Source organism: Eubalaena glacialis, chromosome 1 (genome assembly GCF_028564815.1).
Source record: "Eubalaena glacialis isolate mEubGla1 chromosome 1, mEubGla1.1.hap2.+ XY, whole genome shotgun sequence".
NCBI lineage: Eukaryota > Metazoa > Chordata > Mammalia > Artiodactyla > Balaenidae > Eubalaena > Eubalaena glacialis.
In genome coordinates, this window is record NC_083716.1 from 59,185,885 (window position 1) to 59,201,487 (window position 15,603).

At 40.3% G+C, this 15,603-nt stretch overlaps 1 protein-coding gene across 1 annotated transcript in view; it reads right to left on the reverse strand.

The window, feature by feature from the left end:
- The window catches only part of LRMDA (leucine rich melanocyte differentiation associated), a 1,296,919-nt gene that overhangs the window by 407,521 nt on the left and 873,795 nt on the right, over window positions 1-15,603 (reverse strand). The gene's annotated exons all lie outside the window — the stretch shown is intronic.

Sequence of the window (15,603 nt, forward strand, 5' to 3'; positions counted from 1 at the left end):
AAGTGTAGGGTCGAATACCAAGCTTTCAGGGGACTTGGTACAGGTGGAAGGGCTCTGACACAAGGGGATGGTTTGTTTACTGTGCTGAACTGCAAGGAGGAGGAGGAGGAGGAAGAGAGAAGTTGAAGGCAGGAAATGATGCAGACTTAGATTTCTGCCACAGGCCTCCTACCAATACTTCCCACAGATTGAATGCTCACTGTACGGAGGAGATTTCTACGGAAACCAGTGAAGAGGCTGAGCTTTGCCCCCAGGGTGGATGGGACAAACAAGCCTGGTTTACTGGACCCAGTGGCATGGAGATAATGGGAAGCTGAAGACAAAAGGCCTGGCAGCATGAAGTGACCCTAGAGAAGGATACAAACCATTGCAGACCCTGCAACTGGGGTTCTGGCTACATTTCACAATAGCACTGAAAAACCCATCTGAAATTTGAAATACGATGGTCATCGACAGAACTTTGCCATTTCAAAGTCCAAAAGAAAATATTATGAAATCTATCTCTGAAGATGCTTTTTTTTTTTTTTTTTTACTGTACACAAGGCTCTTTAACCATTCGATTCTATATAGTGGGATGCAGGCTGCTAACTCTCTTTCCCTAACACTACATCCATGGGGGCTAAGGCAGGAGGAAAGGACCACAGCCGGAGAGTCAGGTGTCACTCAGAGCTAATGACCAGTATGTCACATTCTGAGTGTGGCTGCGTGGAGTACGAAGCATCACCACTGCAACTCTTACTGAGACTTCTGAATCAAACACTACTTTTTTTTTTTTAATATCCAAAAAAGAACATCTGCTAGGATCAAAATCCTAAGCTTACAACCTTTCCAAGCTTCATGAAAAAGTAAATTTCATTAATGCTACATTTTTCTTTCTGGAAAAGGAAATACATTCTATGGGATATATTTGCCCTGGTAGGAGGAGGCCTTTTCTCCAAAGAGATTATCGACATTATAGGAATCAAAACTAAGTAGGAGATTAGACCTACTTGCTAGAAAAACCCTTTAAACCCCGTTTCTGACATTTGAGATGTTTGATTAAGCAGCTTTCAGTGGAGACTTACAGAAAGAGTTCTGAATGCCACAAAAGCAGAAGCTCTGTCCCTAAGGTAGAGACAGATTTCGGGTAGCATTACTTCATTTCAGCAGCAAGAGAAATATATGGTGTTTAAAGTTTGATCCAAAGGTATTGGGTCTAGAAAGATCAAAGTTCAGTCACCAAGAAAAATGTTTTAAAAAGGACCCAAGATTTGTAAGATACTGCATCATTAGACACTTAGGATGCTGCAACAATGTAAAAGAGTCAGCAATTAGATTAAAATTCAAACACTAGAATCACCAGGTGTTTCTCCATTTGGCATCAAGGTCTCCTGTAATCCCTACGTGATAAATGAGACACAATGACATGTTCTGAATATGGCATCTATTCAATGCTCGAGGCTGGATATGTGCGGCAGAGGAACGGGGAATGTCCTTCCACAGATCTACTGTACTTCCTCCATAAGAGGCCATAGCTTCTTTCTCTGTCAATGTTTCTGCTCCACCTTGCTGCTAAAAAAGCCTAAAATTCCAGGATGAGTTTTAGGTTGCTATATTGTGATATTTCTTGGTGCTTTTAATCTCAATTTGGGCTGTTGACAATTTGATGACAGCTTTTCCTAAAATTACTGGAGGAAACTACCTTTCAGCAAATACCTCTGACGGGGCAAAACATACGAGTTTTGTAACCAAGAGTAAAATAGCGATTTAACTTTTATTTCCAATTGTAGTCAAAGCAAAAACTGTGTGGCTTGAGTTTTGTTTTGCAGTCATCATTCTTCGCCTAGCACTTAATTACTTTTCTGCTCAGTGCCCATTTATAAACTGAAGTCATGGAAAAGAATCCAGGAAGAGAACAATTTTGCAAACTATGCCTTTTGGTGAGGCTTTCATGGCTGGATGTTGGGGAAAACTGCTACAAACCAAGGTTCTAACTACCAGTTCTTTGACTTGGCTTTTAGCAAAATGAAGTACCATGTGATCTTTTCAATAGTGATGTTGAAAATTATGCTTAGAAGTATGATTCAGAAAAGCACAATTATCATATGAAAGAAATGGACAAGACAATGTCTTAAATTTGCATACTACCTGCCCCAGAATAGAGAACGCCCCTTGAAACTGAAGCAATACACTCACAGTATATCAAGAATGAAATAATAGAAACGTAAGTGGAAATATTTAATGTTTTCTTTTACCTGGATTAAGGAAGTATGCCTAAAATGGGAACAGGGAAATCGGGGTAAATCAGAATCCTCAGAAGTACAAATAATTCTCAAATTTTTAAGTACTTGCCAAATTTTCTAACGACCTGTGGCAAAGAATTACACTTTTACATTTTACTTGTTAGAGAAGTAAACATTTTACCCCTGTTAGAGAATTTTTGCAACATCTACAATAAAATGTTAGCATCCAGAATACCTATATCCCTAAATAAATAAAAATATAATAAAAGATGGGCAAAGGAAATCTCAGACAATTCAAAGAAGAGGAAACCTGAGTGGTCAATAAATAAAAGAGAAGATGGTCGAATTTACTAGTCCTAAGGGCAATGCAAATTAAAACAAAATGCAATTTTTTTTTTTGTCCATCATAGTTGGCAAACTTTTAAGTCTTACAATAGCGAGTGCTATAGAGAATGAAGGACAACAAAACTCTTAACCTCTCATCCTTTGCCAGTGGGAACGTACATTGGTTCAACTACGCAGGAGAGTAGTTTAGCAATATCTAATAAAATTGAAAACTGGTACTGTAATTCCTTTAAAATATATACAATGGAAAATTTTACTCAGGTCTGTAAGGTGGAACATAGAACAATGTTTATTGCAGCATTATTTACAACAGAACAAATTGGAAATAATTCAAATGTCTATCAATGAGGAAAATGGATAAATAAAGTGTTGTATATTCATATGACAGAATAATATTTAGCACTTAAGAGCGATAAAGCTGATTTATATATCTCAATTTGAGGTCTAAAAATTTAATAAAAAGTGAAAATGCAAGTTGCAAAATGATAAATGTAGTGTAATATTATTTACGTAAATGTGTAGTTCTTTGATCTCATGTGTGTATATGGAAAGGTCTAAAAATTATAAAAATTATACACTAAATTCATGAAAATGGTTGCCTCTGCCACAGGGCACAGGAATAGGACTGGGGCTAATGGGAAAGGGGGGGAGCTTCAATTTTACAGATAAGGTTTATTTCTTTTATTGAAAGATAAGACATGAAAAAAAATGTCAAGATATTAGAAAATACAAACCCTGTATGGTAGCTGAACATGCTCATTACTTTTCAAACTTTTCTACATTTTTGCAATTTCTCAAAATTAAACATGAAAATTGAAAAAACAGACTCCTATTTTCTCTCTGATCCATAAGTCCTATGTTGATATAAACCCATAATTAGAGGAAATTTCCTCTAACAATTTTCTGGTACTTGCCCAACATGGATTCAGGCCATCTCTGGTTGGCTTTTTGTGATGAAATATCCCATTTCTAATTCTTCCAAAGCTACTGAGTATCACAATAGAATGGAAAAAGCCAATAAACAGTAGTAACTATAAATTCCCCCTTCACACCAAGGCTTGAAATGCTCGTTCCAGCCTGGTAAGTCCTTCTGCTTAAGATCTGCCAAAGCATACTGAAGGTTTCTGTACTTGTCTCCTACTCACAATTGGAGAGTTGCTAATAATTTTTTAAACTCACATCAATAATGATAATGGTCACTAATATACTGTGCTTTGCAATTTCCATAACGCAGGAAGGAAGGAAGAACTTTGGCAACCTCGTTGGAAAAGATTGAATGAAAGTACAGTACAAGAGATTTGCAAAGTGAGAATTTCACTCTGCGGTTCCAGAAAACAAGTGTCTTTAGATGAATGTGTAAAATTCGAGCCCCCTCCCATTGGGTGCGTTCCATGAAAACCTGCATTCCAGTGGATATTTCTGAACATCATGGATGCCCAGAAGGAACATGATACAGACCACAGGAGGAGCGATTTGGCAGGCTTCAAGACAAGAAGAGGGCAGCTACAAAGTTGTTTAATAGCCATAAATCTCCCACTATTTTTCACAAAATACCATCTAAGACCACAGCTCCACAACTCATTCCCCATCACTCAGCTCAAGTGGAGCGCTCTGGCATGCTCACTCACCCTTAAATCATACACTGCATAAAGTGATCCCAGGTCTGGGAAATTTGTCAGCCTCTTTCAAGTAAAAGCAATCTTTGCTTTTCATCACAATTCATTCCCTGAAACTGTGGTATAAAGCTGACTCTTCTAAAAACATTTATTTTCTCTCATAAGAAAAAGTATCACTCATTTATTATTAAGGATTTAATAAACACCTACTATATGCCAGGCCCTGTGTAGAGAATACCAAGAAAAATAAAATGAGGACCTTGGCTGCATTCCCAACTCATCAAAAAAAAAAAGAAGAAATTAGAATCATGATTAATGCTGGTTAGTAAGAGTCACCAACTCAAAGCCTGATCCCCATACTCTGCATCATCACGGAACTTTGACCCCGACCTCTATGATGACAGCTGAACACATGGACCAGTAATTACATCCTTGCTTATTTCGTCTTCATACTAACAGAGAACTTTCAAGATTAACTCTACTAACTTTCCGAGATTAACTATACTGTTACCCTTGTACCCAACATGCTGCTAGAAAGACAGAAAGAAGTCAATGCATAATGCTTGAATGAATAAAACATTTTAATGTCAAAGAGAAAACTATACACCATGATTGTAATTCAACACAAAAGTGTAGGCCAAGTTGCCAGAATCAGAGGTAAAGACTTGACAGCAACTCAAGGATTAAGTTAACAGCCACAGAACCAGCCTAAGGTGGAGTCTTCCCACTTGCTCACACGTGAAGGCACCAGGCCTTTCAGTGTGAGGACAGACAGAAAGCCTCCACCACAGACCCACTGCGCTGGAAATGACAGACAGGTGGGGGAACAGGAAAACCATATTCTGGTCCACAGCCAGAAGCCAAAAAACTGAGAGAAAAAAAGGGGGCATGGTGGGATGAGGGTGAGCCAGGAACCAAGGGACCAAGAACGGGCCCAAATGGGCAAAAGGAAGAGTCTGGGAAAGAGCTGAGCATTCAGCTGACTGATGGAGGTGAGGGGTAATTCAGAGCAGAAGTCAGTCAAAGAAGGGGTGGGGTGAGGGGGAGGGTTGTGCCGAAAGCTCTCCGGAATCAGGAAGCCTTCTGCAGGCAAAACAGCCTCCAGAGTTTGCCACTGTTTGTATCTGATCTACAGGCGGCCCAGTTCCGCCAGTGCCTAAAAGGCCATCAGGCCCAGAACTGTAGTTCTGAAATGTTTATGAGAGGAAGGGAAGAAGGTGGGGAGGAAGGCAGGAAGGCAGATAGGAAGGAAAAGAAACAGGAATGGAAAACAGGAAGCAAGGGCTATAGACTGGGCATTTTTTGGACCTTTACACAAATAATCAAATTACAGAATGTCAGGGCTGTAAAAGACCTTTTCAATCATCGAGAGTGGTGGTTTCCAAGATACTTTTAGCAGACACTCATATAACAAGAAAAAATAAAACAACATAAATACTGGGCATTATAGAAATATTCATAATTACATGTGGTAACCAAATATAATATAAAAGAGATAAACATGCAAAATTTTTATTATACAAAATTCAGTGAACACAGTTAATATAAGAAGAGTACATCCACTGCGATTTTTAACAACATAAAATTTACAATGGGTAAAAGTTAATAAGCAGAGATTGAAAGATTTTTGTGAACAATGTGGTTTGGGAAGATTTGATTTTTAAATTCTATTTAATGGTGCCATTGCTTCTGGCAGTTTAAATTATTTAAAAATTAAAATCCTACAAGGACTGATCTGAAACAACACATTTTCCATCAAGTATCTTTCCAATCTCTCCCATCAAAGGGCAAGGAGAGGTGGCAGAAGGAGGGACAGTAGGAGTTAAGGAGGAAGGAGAGGGGAGTAGAAAAGAAAGGAGGCATGGGGTGGGATAGGAACAAATGTTTCTTGAATGCATTCTAAGTCTAATGGTTTTCCAATGTGTGAGTATATCCTATTATTACTCTCATGTGAGAAAAAAGAAAACTGAGGCATGGAAAGGATAAGTCACATGTCCAGGGCTACACAGTTCTAAAATCCAGAGTGGGATTAAAAACCAAGTCAGGAGGACCTGCGTGGAAGGGCGAGAGGCAGCACGTGGAAAGGAGGGCCTCTGGAGTGTGGAATTCCGGAGTTTGGAGCCGTGTGGCAGACAGGGGCTTGGTGCTCCAGCCAGTTGTCAGGCCTGTGCCACTGAGGTAGGAGAGCCGAGTGCAGGACATTGGTCCACCAGAGACCTCTGAGCTTCAGGTAATATCAAACAGCGAAAGCTCTCCCAGAGATCCCCATCTCAACACTAAGACCCAGCTCCACTCAACAAACAGCAAGCTACGGTGCTGGACACCTATGCCAAACAACTAGCAAGACAGGAACACAACCCCACCCATTAGGAGAGAAGTTGCCTAAACACATAATAAGGTCACAGACACCCCAAAACCCCCACCACCAGATGTGGTCCTGCCCACAAGAAAGACAAGATCCAGCCTCATCCACCAGAACACAGGCACCAGTCCCCTCCGCCAGGAAGCCTACACAGCCCACTGAACCAACCTTAGCCACTGGGGGCAGACACCAAAAATAACAGGAACTATGAACCTGCAGCCTGCGAAAAGGAGACTCCAAACACAGTAAGTTAAGCAAAACGAGAAGACAGAGAAACACAAAGCAGATGAAGGAGCAAGGTAAAAACTCACCAGACCAAGTAAATGAAGAGGAAATAGGCAGTCTACCTGAAAAAGAATTCAGAGTAATGATAGTAAAAATGATCCAAAATCTTGGAAATAGAATGGAGAAAATACAAAAAAACGTTTAACAAGGACCTAGAAGAACTAAAGAGCAAACAAACAATGATGAACAACACAATAAATGAAATTAAAAATTCTCTAGAAGGAATCAATAGCAGAATAACTGAGGCAGAAGAACGGATAAGTGACCTGGAAGATAAAATAGTGGAAATAACTACCACAGAGCAGAATAAAGAAAAAAGAATGAAAAGAATTGAGGACAGTCTTAGAGATCTCTGGGACAACATTAAATGCACCAACATTCGAATTATACGGGTCCCAGAAGAAGAAGAGAAAAAGAAAGGGACTGAGAAAATATTTGAAGAGATTATAGTTGAAAACTTCCCTAATAAGGGAAAGGAAACAGTCAATCAAGTCCAGGAGGCACAGAGAGTCCCACAGAGGATAAATCCAAGGAGAAACATGCCAAGACACAACATATTAATCAAACTATCAAAAATTAAATACAAAGAAAATACAGTAAAAGCAGCAAGGGAAAAACAACAAATAACATACAATGGAATCCCCATATGGTTAACAGCTAATCATTCAGCAGAAACTCTGCAAGCCAGAAGGGAATGGCAAGAAATATTTAAAGTGATGAAAGGGAAAAACCTACAACCAAGATTATCCTACCCAGCAAGGATCTCATTCAGATTCGATGGAGAAATTAAAACCTTTACGGACAAGCAAAAGCTAAGAGACCTCAGCACCACCAAACCAGCTTTACAACAAATGCTAAAAGAACTTCTCTAGGCAGGAAACACAAGAAAAGGAAAAGATCTACAATAACAAACCCAAAACAATTAAGAAAATAGTAATAGGAACATACATATCAATAATTACCTTAGGAGGGAGGGGCAAGATGGCGGAAGAGTAAGACGCGGAGATCACCTTCCTCCCCACAGATACATGAGAAATACATCTACACGTGGAACTGCTCCTACAGAACACCCACTGAACGCTGGCAGAAGACGTCAGTCCTCCCAAAAGGCAAGAAAATCCCCACGTACTTGGGTAGGGCAAAAGAAAAAAGAAATAACAGAGACAAAAGAATAGGGAAGGGACCTGCACCAGTGGGAGGGAGCTGTGAAGGAGGAAAGGTTTCCACACACTAGGAAGCCCCTTCGTGGGCAGAGACTGCGGGTAGCAGAGGGGGGAAGCTTCAGAGCCACGGAGGAGAGCGCAGCCACATTGGTGCGGAGGGCAAAGCGGAGAGATTCCCGCACAGAGGAGCGGTGCCGACCAGCACTCAGCAGCGCGAGAGGCTTGTCTGCTCAGCCGCCAGGGCGGGCGGGGGCTGGGAGCTAGGGCTCGGGCTTTGGTGCTAGCCGGGAGGGAGTCCGGGAAAAAGACTGCAGCTGCCGAAGAGGCAAGAGACTTTTTCTTGCCTCTGTTTCGCGGCACGCAAGGAGAGGGGATTCAGAGCGCGGCCTAAACGAGCTCCAGAGATGGGCGCGAGCCGCAGCTATCAGCGCGGATCCCACAGCAACAGGGACGCAGAGGGAAAAACGGAGAGATTCCCGCACGGAGGCTCGGCGCCGAGCAGCACTCACCAGCCCGAGAGGCTTGTCTGCTCACACGCCGGGGACGGCGGGGGCTGGGAGCTGAGGCGCGGGCTTCGGTCGGATCCCAGGGAGAGGACTGGGGTTGGCTGCGTGAACACAGCCTGAAGGGGCTAGCGCACCACAACTAGCCGGGAGGGTGCCCGAGAAAAAGTCTGCAGCTGCCGAAGAGGCAAGAGACTTTTTCTTGCCTCTTTGTTTCGCGGCGCGCAAGGAGAGGGGATTCAGAGCGCCACTTAAACAAACTCCGGAGACGGGCGCGAGCCGCGGCTATCAGCGTGGACCCCAGAGACGGGCATGAGACGCTAAGGCTGCTGCTGCCACCACCAAAAAGCCTGTGGGTGAGCACAGGTCATTCTCCACACCGCCCCTCCCGGGAGCCTGTGCAGCCGGCCATGGCCAGGCTCCCGTAATCTGGGGACAACTTCCCCGGGAGAGCGCATGGCGCGCCTCAGGCTGCTGCAACGTCACGCCGGTTTCTGCTGCCGCAGGCTCGCCCCGCCTCCTCCGTACCGCTCCCTCCCCCCGGCCTGACTGAGCCAGAGCCCCCGAATCAGCTGCTCCTTTAACCCCGTTCTGTCTGGGCGGGGAACAGACGCCCTCAGGCGACCTACATGCAGAGGCGGGTCCAAATCCAAAGCTGAACCCCGGGAGCTGTACGAACAAAGAAGAGAAAGGGAAATCTCTCCCAGCAGCCTCAGAAGCAGTGGATTAAAGCTCCACAAACAACTTGATGTGCCTGCATCTGTTGAATACCTGAATAGACAACGAATCATCCCAAATTTAGGAGGTGGACTTTGGGAGCAGGATATATTAACTTTTCCCCTTTTCCTTTTTTTGTGAGTGTATATGTGTATGCTTCTGGGTGAGATTTTGTCTGTATAGCTTTGCTCTCACCGTTAGTCCTAGGGTTAGGTCCGTCCGTTTTTTTTTTTTTTTTTTGCTTAAAAAAATTTTTTTTTCCCTAATAAATGTTTTCTTAATAATTTTTTCCTTATTTTCTATTTTTAAAAAATTAAAAAAAATTTTTTTAATAAGTTGTTTCATATTTTTTATTTTAAAAAATTAAAAAAATTTTTTTTCTTAATAAATTTTTTCTTAATTTTTTCTTATTTTTAGTATAAAAAATTAATAAATCTATTTTTAAAAATTAAAAAAAATTTTTTTTCTTAATAAATTTATTCTTAATAATTTTTTTCTTATTTTTTATTATAATTGCTTTATTTTATTTTATTTTATCCTCTTTCTTTCTTTCTTTCCATTTTTTCTCCTTTTTATTCTGAGCCGTGTGGATGAAAGGCTCTTGGTGCTCCAGACAGGCATCAGGGCTGTGCCTCTGAGGTGGGAGAGCCAACTTCAGGACACTGGTCCACAAGAGACCTCCCAGCTCCACGTAATACCAAACGGTGAAAATCTCTCAGAGATCTCCATCTCAACATCAAGACCCAGCTTCACTCAACGACCAGCAAGCTACAGTGCTGGACACCCTATGCCAAACAACTAGCAAGACAGGAACACAGCCCCATCCATTAACAGAGAGGCTGCCTAAAATCATAATTAGGCCACAGACACCCCAAAACACACCACCAGACGTGGACGAGCCCACCAGAAAGACAACATCCAGCCTCATCCACCAGAACACAGGCACTAGTTCCCTCCACCAGGAAACCTACACAACCCACTGAACCAACCTTAGCCACTGGGGACAGATACCAAAAACAACGGGAACTACGAACCTGCAGCCTGTGAAAAGGAGACCCCAAACACAGTAAGATAAGCAAAATGAGAAGACAGAAAAACACACAGCAGATGAAGGAGCAGGGTCAAAACACACCAGACCTAACAAATGAAGAGGAAATAGGTAGTCTACCTGAAAAAGAATTCAGAATAATGATAGTAAGGATGATCCAAAATCTTGGAAATAGAATAGACAAAATGCAAGAAACATTTAACAAGGACGTAGAAGAACTAAAGAGGAACAAGCAACGATGAAAAGCACAATAAATGAAATTAAAAATACTCTAGATGGGATCAATAGCAGAATAACTGAGGCAGAAGAACGGATAAGTGACCTGGAAGATAAAATGGTGGACATAACTACTGCAGAGCAGAATAAAGAAAAAAGAATGAAAAGAACTGAGGACAGTCTCAGAGACCTCTGGGACAACATTAAACGCACCAACATTCAAATTATAGGGGTCCCAGAAGAAGAAGAGAAAAAGAAAGGGACTGAGAAAATATTTGAAGAGATTATAGTTGAAAACTTCCCTAATATGGGAAAGGAAATAGTTAATCACGTCCTGGAAGCACAGAGAGTCCCATACAGGATAAATCCAAAGAGAAACACACCAAGACACATATTAATCAAACTATCAAAAATTAAATATAAAGAAAACATATTAAAAGCAACAAGGGAAAAACAACAAATAACACACAAGGGCATCCCCATAAGGTTAACAGCTGATCTTTCAGCAGAAACTCTGCAAGCCAGAAGGGAGTGGCAGGATATACTTAAAGTGATGAAGGAGAAAAACCTACAACCAAGATTACTCTACCCAGCAAGGATCTCATTCAGATTTGATGGAGAAATTAAAACCTTTACAGACAAGCAAAAGCTGAGAGAGTTCAGCACCACCAAACCAGCTTTACAGCAAATGCTAAAGGAACTTCTCTAGACAAGAAACACAAGAGAAGGAAAACACCTACAATAACAAACCCAAAACATTTAAGAAAATGGGAATAGGAACATACATATCGATAATTACCTTAAATGTAAATGGATTAAATGCTCCCACCAAAAGACACAGACTGGCTGAATGGATACAAAAACAAGACCCATATATATGCTGTCTACAAGAGACCCACTTCAGACCTAGAGACACATACAGACTGAAAGTGAGGGGATGGAAAAAGATATTCCATGCAAATGGAAATCAAAAGAAAGCTGGAGTAGCAATTCTCATATCAGACAAAATAGACTTTAAAATAAAGACTATTACAAGAGACAAAGAAGGACACTATATAATGATCAAGGGATCGATCCAAGAGGAAGGTATAACAATTGTAAATATTTATGCACCCAACATAGGAGCACTTCAATACATAAGGCAAATACTAACAGCCATAAAAGGGGAAATCGACAGTAACACAATCATAGTAGGGGACTTTAACACCCCACTTTCACCAATGGACAGATCATCCAAAATGAAAATAAATAAGGAAACACAAGCTTTAAATGATACATTAAACAAGATGGACTTAATTGATATTTATAGGACATTCCACCCAAAAACAACAGAATACACATTTTTCTCAAGTGCTCATGGAACATTCTCCAGGATAGATCATATCTTGGGTCACAAATCAAGCCTTGGTAAATTTGAAAAAATTGAAATCGTATCAAGTATCTTTTCCGACCACAACGCTATGAGACTAGATATCAATTACAGGAAAAGATCTGTAAAAAATACAAACACATGGAGGCTACACAATACACTACTTAATAACGAAGTGATCACTGAAGAAATCAAAGGGGAAATCAAAAAATACCTAGAAACAAATGACAATGGAGACACGACGATCCAAAACCTATGGGATGCAGCAAAAGCAGTTCTAAGAGGGAAGTTTATAGCAATACAAGCCTACCTCAAGAAACAGGAAACATCTCGAATAAACAACCTAACCTTGCACCTAAAGCAATTAGAGAAAGAAGAACAAAAAAACCCCAAAGCTAGCAGAAGGAAAGAAATCATAAAGATCAGATCAGAAATAAATGAAAAAGAAATGAAGGAAACAATAGCAAAAATCAATGAAACTAAAAGCTGGTTCTTTGAGAAGATAAACAAAATTGATAAACCATTAGCCAGACTCATCAAGAGAAAAAGGGAGAAGACTCAAATTAATAGAATTAGAAATGAAAAAGGAGAAGTAACCACTGACACTGCAGAAATACAAATGATCATGAGAGATTACTACAAGCAACTCTATGCCAATAAAATGGACAACCTGGAAGAAATGGACAGATTCTTAGAAATGCACAACCTGCCAAGACTGAACCAGGAAGAAATAGAAAATATGAACAGACCAATCACAAGCACTGAAATTGAAACTGTGATTTAAAATCTTCCAACACACAAAAGCCCAGGACCACATGGCTTCACAGGCGAATTCTATCAAACATTTAGAGAAGAGCTAACACCTGTCCTTCTCAAACTCTTCCAAAATATTGCAGAGGGAGGAACACTCCCCAACTCATTCTACGAGGCCACCATCACCCTGATACCAAAACCAGACAAAGATGTCACAAAGAAAGAAAACTACAGGCCAATATCACTGATGAACATAGATGCAAAAATCCTCAACAAAATACTAGCAAACAGAATCCAACAGCACATTAAAAGGATTATACACCGTGATCAAGTGGGGTTTATTCCAGGAATGCAAGGATTCTTCAATGTACGCAACTCAATCAACGTGATACATCATATTAACAAATTGAAGGAGAAAAACCATATGATCATCTCAATAGATGCAGAGAAAGCTTTCGACAAAATTCAACACCCATTTATGATAAAAGTCCTGCAGAAAGTAGGCATAGAGGGAACTTTCCTCAACATAATAAAGGCCGTATATGACAAACCCACAGCCAACATTGTCCTCAATGGTGAAAAACTGAAACCATTTCCACTAAGATCAGGAACAAGACAAGGTGGCCCACTCTCACCACTATTATTCAACATAGTTTTGGAAGTGTTAGCCACAGCAATCAGAGAAGAAAAAGAAATAAAAGGAATCCAAATCGGAAAAGAAGAAGTAAAGTGGTCACTGTTTGCAGATGACATGATACTATACATAGAGAATCCAAAAGATGCTACCAGAAAACTACTAGAGCTAATCAATGAATTTGGTAAAGTAGCAGGATACAAAATTAATGCACAGAAATCTCTTGCATTCCTGTATACTAATGATGAAAAATCTGAAAGTGAAATTAAGAAAACACTCCCATTTACCATTGCAACAAAAAGAATAAAATATCTAGGAATAAACCTACCTAAGGAGACAAAAGACCTGTATGCAGAAAATTATAGGACACTGATGAAAGAAATTAGAGATGATACAAATAGATGGAGAGATATACCATGTTCTTGGATTGGAAGAATCAACATTGTGAAAATGACTCTGCTACCCAAAGCAATCTACAGATTCAATGCAATCCCTATCAAACTACCACTGGCATTTTTCACAGAACTAGAACAAAAAATTTCACAATTTGTATGGAAACACAAAAGACCCCGAATAGCCAAAGCAATCTTGAGAACGAAAAATGGAGCTGGAGGAATCAGGCTCCCTGACTTCAGACTATATTACAAAGCTACAGTAATCAAGACATTTTGGTACTGGCACAAAAACAGAAATATAGATCAATGGAACAGGATAGAAAGCCCAGAGATAAGCCCACGCACATATGGTCACCTTATCTTTGATAAAGGAGGCAAGCAAATACAGTGGAGAAAAGACAGCCTCTTCAATAAGTGGTGCTGGGAAAATTGGACAGGTACATGTAAAAGTATGAAATTAGAACACTCCCTGACACCATACACAAAAATAAACTCAAAATGGATTAAAGCCCTAAGTGTAAGGCCAGACACTATCAAACTCTTAGAGGAAAACATAGGCAGAACACTGTATGACATAAATCACAGCAAGATCCTTTTTGACCCAGGTCCTAGAGAAATGGAAATAAAAACAAAAATAAACAAATGGGACCTAATGAAACTTAAAAGCTTTTGCACAGCAAAGGAAACCATAAACAAGACCAAAAGACAACCCTCAGAATGGGAGAAAATATTTGCAAATGAAGCAACGGACAAAGGATTAATCTCCAAGATTTACAAGCAGCTCATGCAGCTCAATAACAAAAAAACAAACAACCCAATCCAAAAATGGGCAGAAGACCTAAATAGACATTTCTCCAAAGAAGATATACAGATGGCCAACAAACACATGAAAGAATGCTCAAGATCATTAATCATTAGAGAAATGCAAATCAAAACTACAATGAGGTATCATCTCACACCGGTCAGAATGGCCATCATCAAAAAATCTAGAAACAATAAATGCTGGAGAGGGTGTGGAGAAAAGGGAACACTCTTGCACTGTTGGTGGGAATGTAAATTGATACAGCCACTATGGAGAACAGTATGGAGGTTCCTTAAAAAACTAAAAATAGAACTACCATACGACCCAGCAATCCCACTCCTGGGCATATACCCTGAGAAAACCATAATTCAGAAAGAGTCATGTACCAAAATATTCATTGCAGCTCTGTTTACAATAGCCAGGACATGGAAGCAACCTAGGTGTCCATCATCGGATGAATGGATAAAGAAGATGTGGCACATATATACAATGGAATATTACTCAGCCATAAAAAGAAATGAAATGGAGGTGTTTGTAATGAGGTGGATGGAGTTAGAGTCTGTCATACAGAGTGAAGTAAGTCAGAAAGAGAAAAAGAAATACAGTATGCTAACACATATATATGGAATCTAAGGGAAAAAAAAAAGGTCATGAAGAACCTAGTGGCAAGATGGGAATAAAGACACAGACCTACTAGAGAATGGACTTGAGGATATGGGGAGGGGGAGGGGTGAGATGTGACAGGGTGAGAGAGTGTCATGGACATATATACAGTACCAAATGTAAAATAGATAGCTAGTGGGAAGCAGCCGCATAGCACAGGGAGATCAGCTCGGTGCTTTGTGACCACCTAGAGGGGTGGGATAGGGAGGGTGGGAGGGTGGGAGATGCAAGAGGGAAGAGATATGGGAACATATGTATATGTATTACTGATTCACTTTGTTATAAAGCAGAAGCTAACACACCATTGTAAAGCAATTATACTTCAATAAAGATGTTTAAAAAAATAATAATAATTACCTTAAATGTAAATGGATTAAATGCTTCCACCAAAAGATAGACTGGCTGAATGGACACAAAAACAAGACCCTTATATATGCTGTCTACAAGAGACCCACTTCAGACCTAGGGACACATACAGACTGAAAGTGAGGGCATGGAAAAAGATATTCC